The sequence below is a fragment of the Penaeus monodon genome, unplaced genomic scaffold (assembly GCF_015228065.2).
Source record: "Penaeus monodon isolate SGIC_2016 unplaced genomic scaffold, NSTDA_Pmon_1 PmonScaffold_13302, whole genome shotgun sequence".
Lineage (NCBI taxonomy): Eukaryota > Metazoa > Arthropoda > Malacostraca > Decapoda > Penaeidae > Penaeus > Penaeus monodon.
The window spans coordinates 2,253-8,921 of record NW_023642270.1 but is presented as its reverse complement, the minus strand read 5'-3'; the positions used below and the strand labels follow the sequence as shown (position 1 = coordinate 8,921).

Genomic DNA, 6,669 nt, shown 5'->3' with positions numbered 1-6,669 from the left:
CTACAGCTTATAGCATTGTCTGTTAGATGCACACAAAGTTTTATTTTTGGGCTTCATTTTGTCATGGAATTGCGCCAAGAGAAGGGACAGATTTATTAAATTTTTAGTTAAGTAATATTTCATTTTATTTTTATTCACTGATAATACTGCATAGGTAAATATATACATAAGTATTGTAACATTAGTGCTAGATTAAAAAGCTATGCTGTAATACATAGAGTGATGAAATCCTTCTTTCTGTTTGTTTTTATTAGTATTGCTCCGTTTCTTTTTTAATTCATTGGTGTAATTATACATGACTGAACATTTTCTTGTCTTCCTTTTGACTGAATTTTTCTCTTTCGGCTTCTTCACAGAAGGTGGACCCGGAGCTGATCTTCACCAAGCAGGAGAGGATCGGCAAGGGCTCCTTCGGCGAGGTGTTCAAGGGTGTGGACAACCGCACAACGCAGGTGGGGCTATCAAGATCATGACCTGGAAGAGGCTGAGGATGAGATTGAGGACATCCAGCAGGAGATTATGGTGCTGTCCCAGTGCGACTCCCATACGTCACCAAGTACTATGGGTCCTATCTTAAAGGTGAGGTGGGGGGGGGGGGGGTGTTGATGGGAAATGGGCAGGAAAGAATGAAGATTTGGTAAACTGTGAAGGTTTGTCATGGTGAAGTGGTGATATTAATGGGTAGTAGTGATGTTAGTGATGTGTTTTTAGCACTGAGATTGTGTTTTATGATTATAATTAGGTATTTGATTGTGTACAGGGTTTCATAATGGTGGACAAGGAATTTGAAGTGTTAGCCAGTCTTAGCTAGTAAAAGGTGTAGTTGACCTGCACTAAATGTGGATAGCTTTACATTACAGTAGTGTTAACAAAAATTGAAAATCATTTCAAAATGAATATTTTATTCTCATAATATGTTACCTATCACATTGTTCTTGAGGTGTATGACAAGAAAATAACAGGAAAGAAAGGAGAAAAGACTGGAGATCCTGATGTCACTAAAACAAATAGATTTAGTAACCCTGGTAGTGGCATAAATTGCTGACACTGTAATTCCAGGTCTCCTTGTTGCTTACATGGTGGGGCATTAGCAAGCATGACTGTATAAGTGTAGTCAGAGATTGCCACATCACTACCTGTGAATTGGAGTATTGTTGTTTGGTATTTTCCTCACGGAGCTAACTGTCTGCTGGTGTTGTCGTTTTGCTTTGTCATGGTATGATAGTTTTTCGTAGAATTATAGACGTGTTCAGTGCAATGCTGATTAGAGTAGGTTATTTGGCATAAAAGGACCCTTTAGGGAAATCAGTTTCAAAGGAGATTATTATTTCTGGACTAACACAGACTTCCCAAGCAGCAGTTGCACCAGAAAATATTTAATTATTATCTTCACTACTCTACCAATAGTCTTGTAAATTGCATGAACAGAGTATGTATAGCGATACATTTTCTTTGCATTTTCATTTACAGCTGTTACAGGGAATGTTTGTGATGTCAAGTGTGATTTCTCCTTTTACTCCTTGATCATATTCTCCCACTTCCCCAGTGTTGTAGTGGGTTGAAGGCTTAGGAGACAAAAGTGAGGACTTCTATAGGCCTAGTTGTTCAAAAGCTTGTCTCGTTCATCTCTTTCCATGAGGCATAGTGTTTTTGATAACAACAATATAATGATGATAATGATGGTACTTGGTGATTGTGTGATAGAGGTTAGAGTAATGAGGATGATTATCATAATTCTGGGAGAATGGTATTATTGAACTGTTGGTAATGATAAAAGCAGTGTGTGTGTGTGTGTGTGTGTGTGTGTGTGTGTGAGTGAGTGTGAGTGTGAGTGTGTGTGTGTGTGTGTGTGTGTGTGTGGTGTGTGTGTGGTGTGGTGTGGTGTGTTGTGTGGTGTGTGTGTGTGTGTGGTGGTGTGTGACAGACAGACAGACAGAGACAGAGATGTCTATCTGATTGTCTCGATTGATAGATAAATAGATAGAAGTAAATTGATTGATGATTAGACAGATATACAGATAAAGACGTTAGATAGAAAACCCATTGATGCGCTGATGGCATGTATATGATATATTAACTTTCTTACACATACTGTATAATTTCCACAACTCTTTATACATCAAAGAGTCAGTTTGTAGGCCCACTTGATATTGTACTTTTACCACAAATCTGAATTGTTGGAAAAAAAGTGTGTATTTTTGTTACCATTAGTATGTTAATAGCATTTTATTGTATGTTGGTAATAATTAAAGTAAAATATGATAACATTAATAATAGTATTAGAAACAAAGACTTTTTTTTCAAGAATATAAGGAATAAGATAAACAGACTAGGTCCAGTAGGCTTAGTAAATGGCTAAACAAAATTGACAATGAAGAACTAGGATAGATTAACAGAAAAAGTTGTCGAGAGGAAAATTACTTTCCTGATATCATTCCCTCAATCCCGGTTGAACAAAAATGTTAATCTATAACCTCCCTAACGTCACTCCACAGGTACGAAACTATGGATTATCATGGAGTACCTTGGAGGCGGGTCTGCCTTGGACTGATGAAGGCAGGGAGTTTCGAGGAGATGCACATGCTATCATTCTAGGGAGGTGCTTAAGGTCTCGATTACTACACTCGGAGAGGAAGCTCACAGGGATATCAAAGGTGGGTGTAATAAGCAGCTGGAAGATGTGATTTTGGTTGGATTGATTCTTAGCCAATTGTATAATTTCTTTTGTGTGTATTGTTGTGTCCATATTATTATATGGGGAAAGTGCAGATTTTAAAGAATTTTAATATGTAGGAGAGTTTTATTACTGTGACAAATTATACCGCAGAGAAAAAATGCGAACTAAACTATCAGTTATATCCATACTCGAACTTACAGCGGCAAACGTGTTGCTAAGTGAAATGGGAGATGTAAAGCTTGCTGACTTCGGTGTGGCAGGCCAGTTGACCAACACGACAAGCAAAAGAAACAGTTTGGGGACTCCCTTCTGGATGGCTCCGGAGGTCATCAAGCAGTCTGCGTATGACTCCAAGGTGAGGCTTAGGGGCGTGTTTGTTCTCTTTAGCTTTTCTATCCTCTTATTTATTAATCTTTTTATCTACTGTTTTTCTACCTTAATTTATTCTACTTTTTTCCTAATCTGTGGATTTTCACCATATATTTCAATATTTTTGATTTATATTTGATTTAATTAATTGATTTTAATATATATATATATATATATATAAATATGATATAATATATAATTTTTTTTTTTTTTTTTTTTTTTTTTTTTTTTTTTACTTTAAGTTATAAGAAATATAACCTTCAGCAATGGATTACCAAAACAGGTATATCATGAACTGAAAAAAAAACCGTAATGACATTGCACTAAAAACCCTCGAACCAGCATCTGATCCCCCCTCCTCTCACCCCATAGGCAGACATATGGTCCCTGGGCATCACGGCCATAGAGTTGGCAAAGGGGAGCCGCCCAACAGTGACTCCACCCATGCGAGTCCTTCCCTCATACTAAGAACAAACCCACCGCAACTCACAGGGAACTACAGCAAGCCTTTCAAAGACTTTGTGGAATCGTGTTGAATAAGGATCCAGAGAATGTAAGTGTGTTGGCCGTGGTGGTGAGGAATTCTAATGATTTTCATTTGTTGAATAGGGTGTGGAGATATTTTCTTTGGGGAAATTTGGCACAAGAACAGTCTTGCACTTGAGAATACTGAATGGTCATCATTTGCATATCTTATTCCTTTACAGAGACCAACAGCCAAAGAAGAATACTGAAGTATCCATTTATCGGAAGGCCAAGAGAATTCCTACTTAATGGACCTGATCGATAGATATAAGTCGTACAGGAAAAACTGCACAGATACTGATACAGATTTGACCAGTCAGATTCGTGAGTAAAATTCTCCTTTCATTGTCTTTAGCCCTGGAAAATGTAGACATTTAAAGAAAGAATGGTGTAGGTCCCATTTTTCACATTGCATATATGTATAGATTCTAAAAGAGCCTAGGGGTGGAAAGAGTGTGAAGTGAATACCAGACTGACTGATATCTCTTCTAGGGAGGACAGTCGACAAGAGAGCGATGTGGAGGACCTGCATGGATCATGACGGTGAGAGAGCACCCTGGCGGCCTCTCTCCCACAAGCATACAGGAGGTCCTAACCAGCAGCAACACTTCGTCACCTCTCTCCTCAGACCCTCACCTCCTACAACTCTGTGGCTGCTTTCTATGTCTTCCCTCTCTCATTCACCTCCAAGGAGAACAATGGGTTCTGTACAGAGGAGAAAAGACATCATCTCGGTAAGTTCTTGATTTTTGCTGGAATGGTTTGCTTTGAGGTATGGAGGATTTGGAGAACGTTGTGGTTGTCTGGATTGACATTATAAAAGGCTTTAATGGATGTTTAGTTATATCAGACTTTTTCTTATAGCACTGTTCCATTAGTGAATGTATCCATGTTTCAAAATTTCCCCCAGACTCGTCCAACTTCTGTGGCACCCCACCGCCAATGAGAATGAGAAGCGAAGAGAGGCTCGCCTGTTGAGCATCGAACGTCCAGAGATATGGAGCTGTCCCCTCGATCAAATGAAACCCACACCAATGGAGATGACGGCGCCTCCAGGGAAATGACTGATATGAGAATTGACCACGAGGACCACAGGAATGACATCAGCGACGTCAGACAGAAATGATTATAATGAGAGGAATGAGCGGCGTCACTCCCGTGAGGCACACCACCCCAGAGACAACAGGTCAAGCATAGGTGACATCAGGCGGCCAGATCATCGAGGCCCTCTCACACCCACAGTCACGCGAGCCACATCCCCATGCCACGTCAAACACCCTGGTTGATGTGGTACTGCCGCTCATGTCAGAGGTAAGGAAAATCTGGTAAATGGCCCTCAGATGTGTATACTTTTTATTGATGAGTCCGGCATTTATTTTGTGGGATATTGATATGATTCGCAAACTGTTGTTTAGATGTGTTACATGTATTTTACTTGCTGCAAAAATTTTCAGGGTGGATTTATACTATAGATATGTGGATTTGATTTTGCTTTATCAATGGACATGAGTTGCAGTTTTTTCAATAATTTTTTCAGCTTCAGCGACGCCACCGACACTCCAGTAGAAGTGGAGATCCACACGCACAGATGCCATTGAGGAACTCAAATCGGCTTTCGAGACAGCTGAGCGGTCCAACCCGGGGGTGACAGATGCATTCATACGGGACCTCTTTTCCAAGCTAGTTCCCAACATGACTGAGACCAAGATAAGGCAAGCTCACGACAACCTGACCGGTGAAGCCAGGGTGGGAATATTGTGTAGGAGGACCACATGAAGCCCCTCTCCCCCAGTACTTGTTGCTTGTTGGTGATACTTAACTTTCATGTGGTGTGGAAACAGCTGGATGATGCAGATAGTTATGACCAATTTGATGATATGACTGGAAAATGGAATGTGGTGCAGGTGGAGGAGAGAGAGAGAGAGAAAAAAAAAAGGTAAAGTGAGGGAGAGAGATTCCAAAGTGTCTCTACCTTCTCATAAAGTCTCTTTTATACTCAGTGTCAGCAGGTAATTTTTAAAACTTTTTTCGTGCATTTTTTTTTTTTCTTTTTTTTTTTTTTTTCATTTGCTCCCTCTACCACAGTGAACATTTGTGTGCTGAGGCGTGCTTGGGTGCCAGGGAGTGTTGAGAAGATAGTGGTAGGAATGATGGCTTAGGAGAGTGAAAATGCAACGCAAGTGTAGGGAAGTGGACACTGCCCTCGGAATAGGTTTGGGGGGTGGTTGAGTGGTGGCAGGGGACAAGTTCAGATCTTTTTAGTTGGTGAACTTTATCAGTGTCCTTACTTTGGAAAAAACAAAACAAATTGGAAAATGAAAATCCGTACATACATACAAATCTGCAAGATGATTCAGAGATCTCCAATGTAATCGGGGAAGCTGTTCCATACAGTAACATGAGGAGCGTGGCATGTACATAGTTCTGACCTCAGTGCCTCACATGCAGTGTCTGAAGGGTACCCACGTGCGGGTGGGCTCACGAAGCACCCACCTCCCTGGTAATGGTAATTATCATTTAGGTTGTTCTGAGTGCAGAACAGGAAAGTGGAAGTTTTATGTATTATTTTATTTTATTTTTTTCTCTGTGATTTTTTCCCCTTTTTTATGATTCCAAATCACATGGAACCAATGATACATTTTACGATTAGCAAGAAGAGGGCCAGGCCTCTCACCTTGCCTTGTATATACTAGTGTATATACCCGTGTACGTCAGTGAATATAGGTGGTTTGCAAGATGTACATATTTTCCCTATTATGACCACACTAAATCAAATCTAGTTTGGTTATTGTAAATGAATTACACACCTCTCCTGAGCCATATCAGTAGCTATTGACTGTAATTTGGTATTTGTATATTCCCAGGTTGAGTTTGTGGTTGGTTTGTGTCCTGACGTCAAACTCGCATTCTTTACTTTTTATATTATAGATGCTTTATTGTTTCTTTGATTTGATTATAATTATTATCATTATTTTATATTACAATTTATAGTTTATTATTCAGTTTTATTGGTATTAACTTAAAAAATTGGATTAGCAGAATTAGTCATAATGAAGAAAATCATTATGATTTTTTTTTCTTGTTCTGTTATTTTATTA

At 39.4% G+C, this 6,669-nt stretch overlaps 1 pseudogene; it reads left to right on the top strand.

Moving 5' to 3' along the window:
* Nucleotides 1-341: 341 nt before the first annotated feature.
* LOC119569190 lies at nt 342-5,347 on the top strand (annotated as a pseudogene).
* Nucleotides 5,348-6,669: the final 1,322 nt, after the last annotated feature.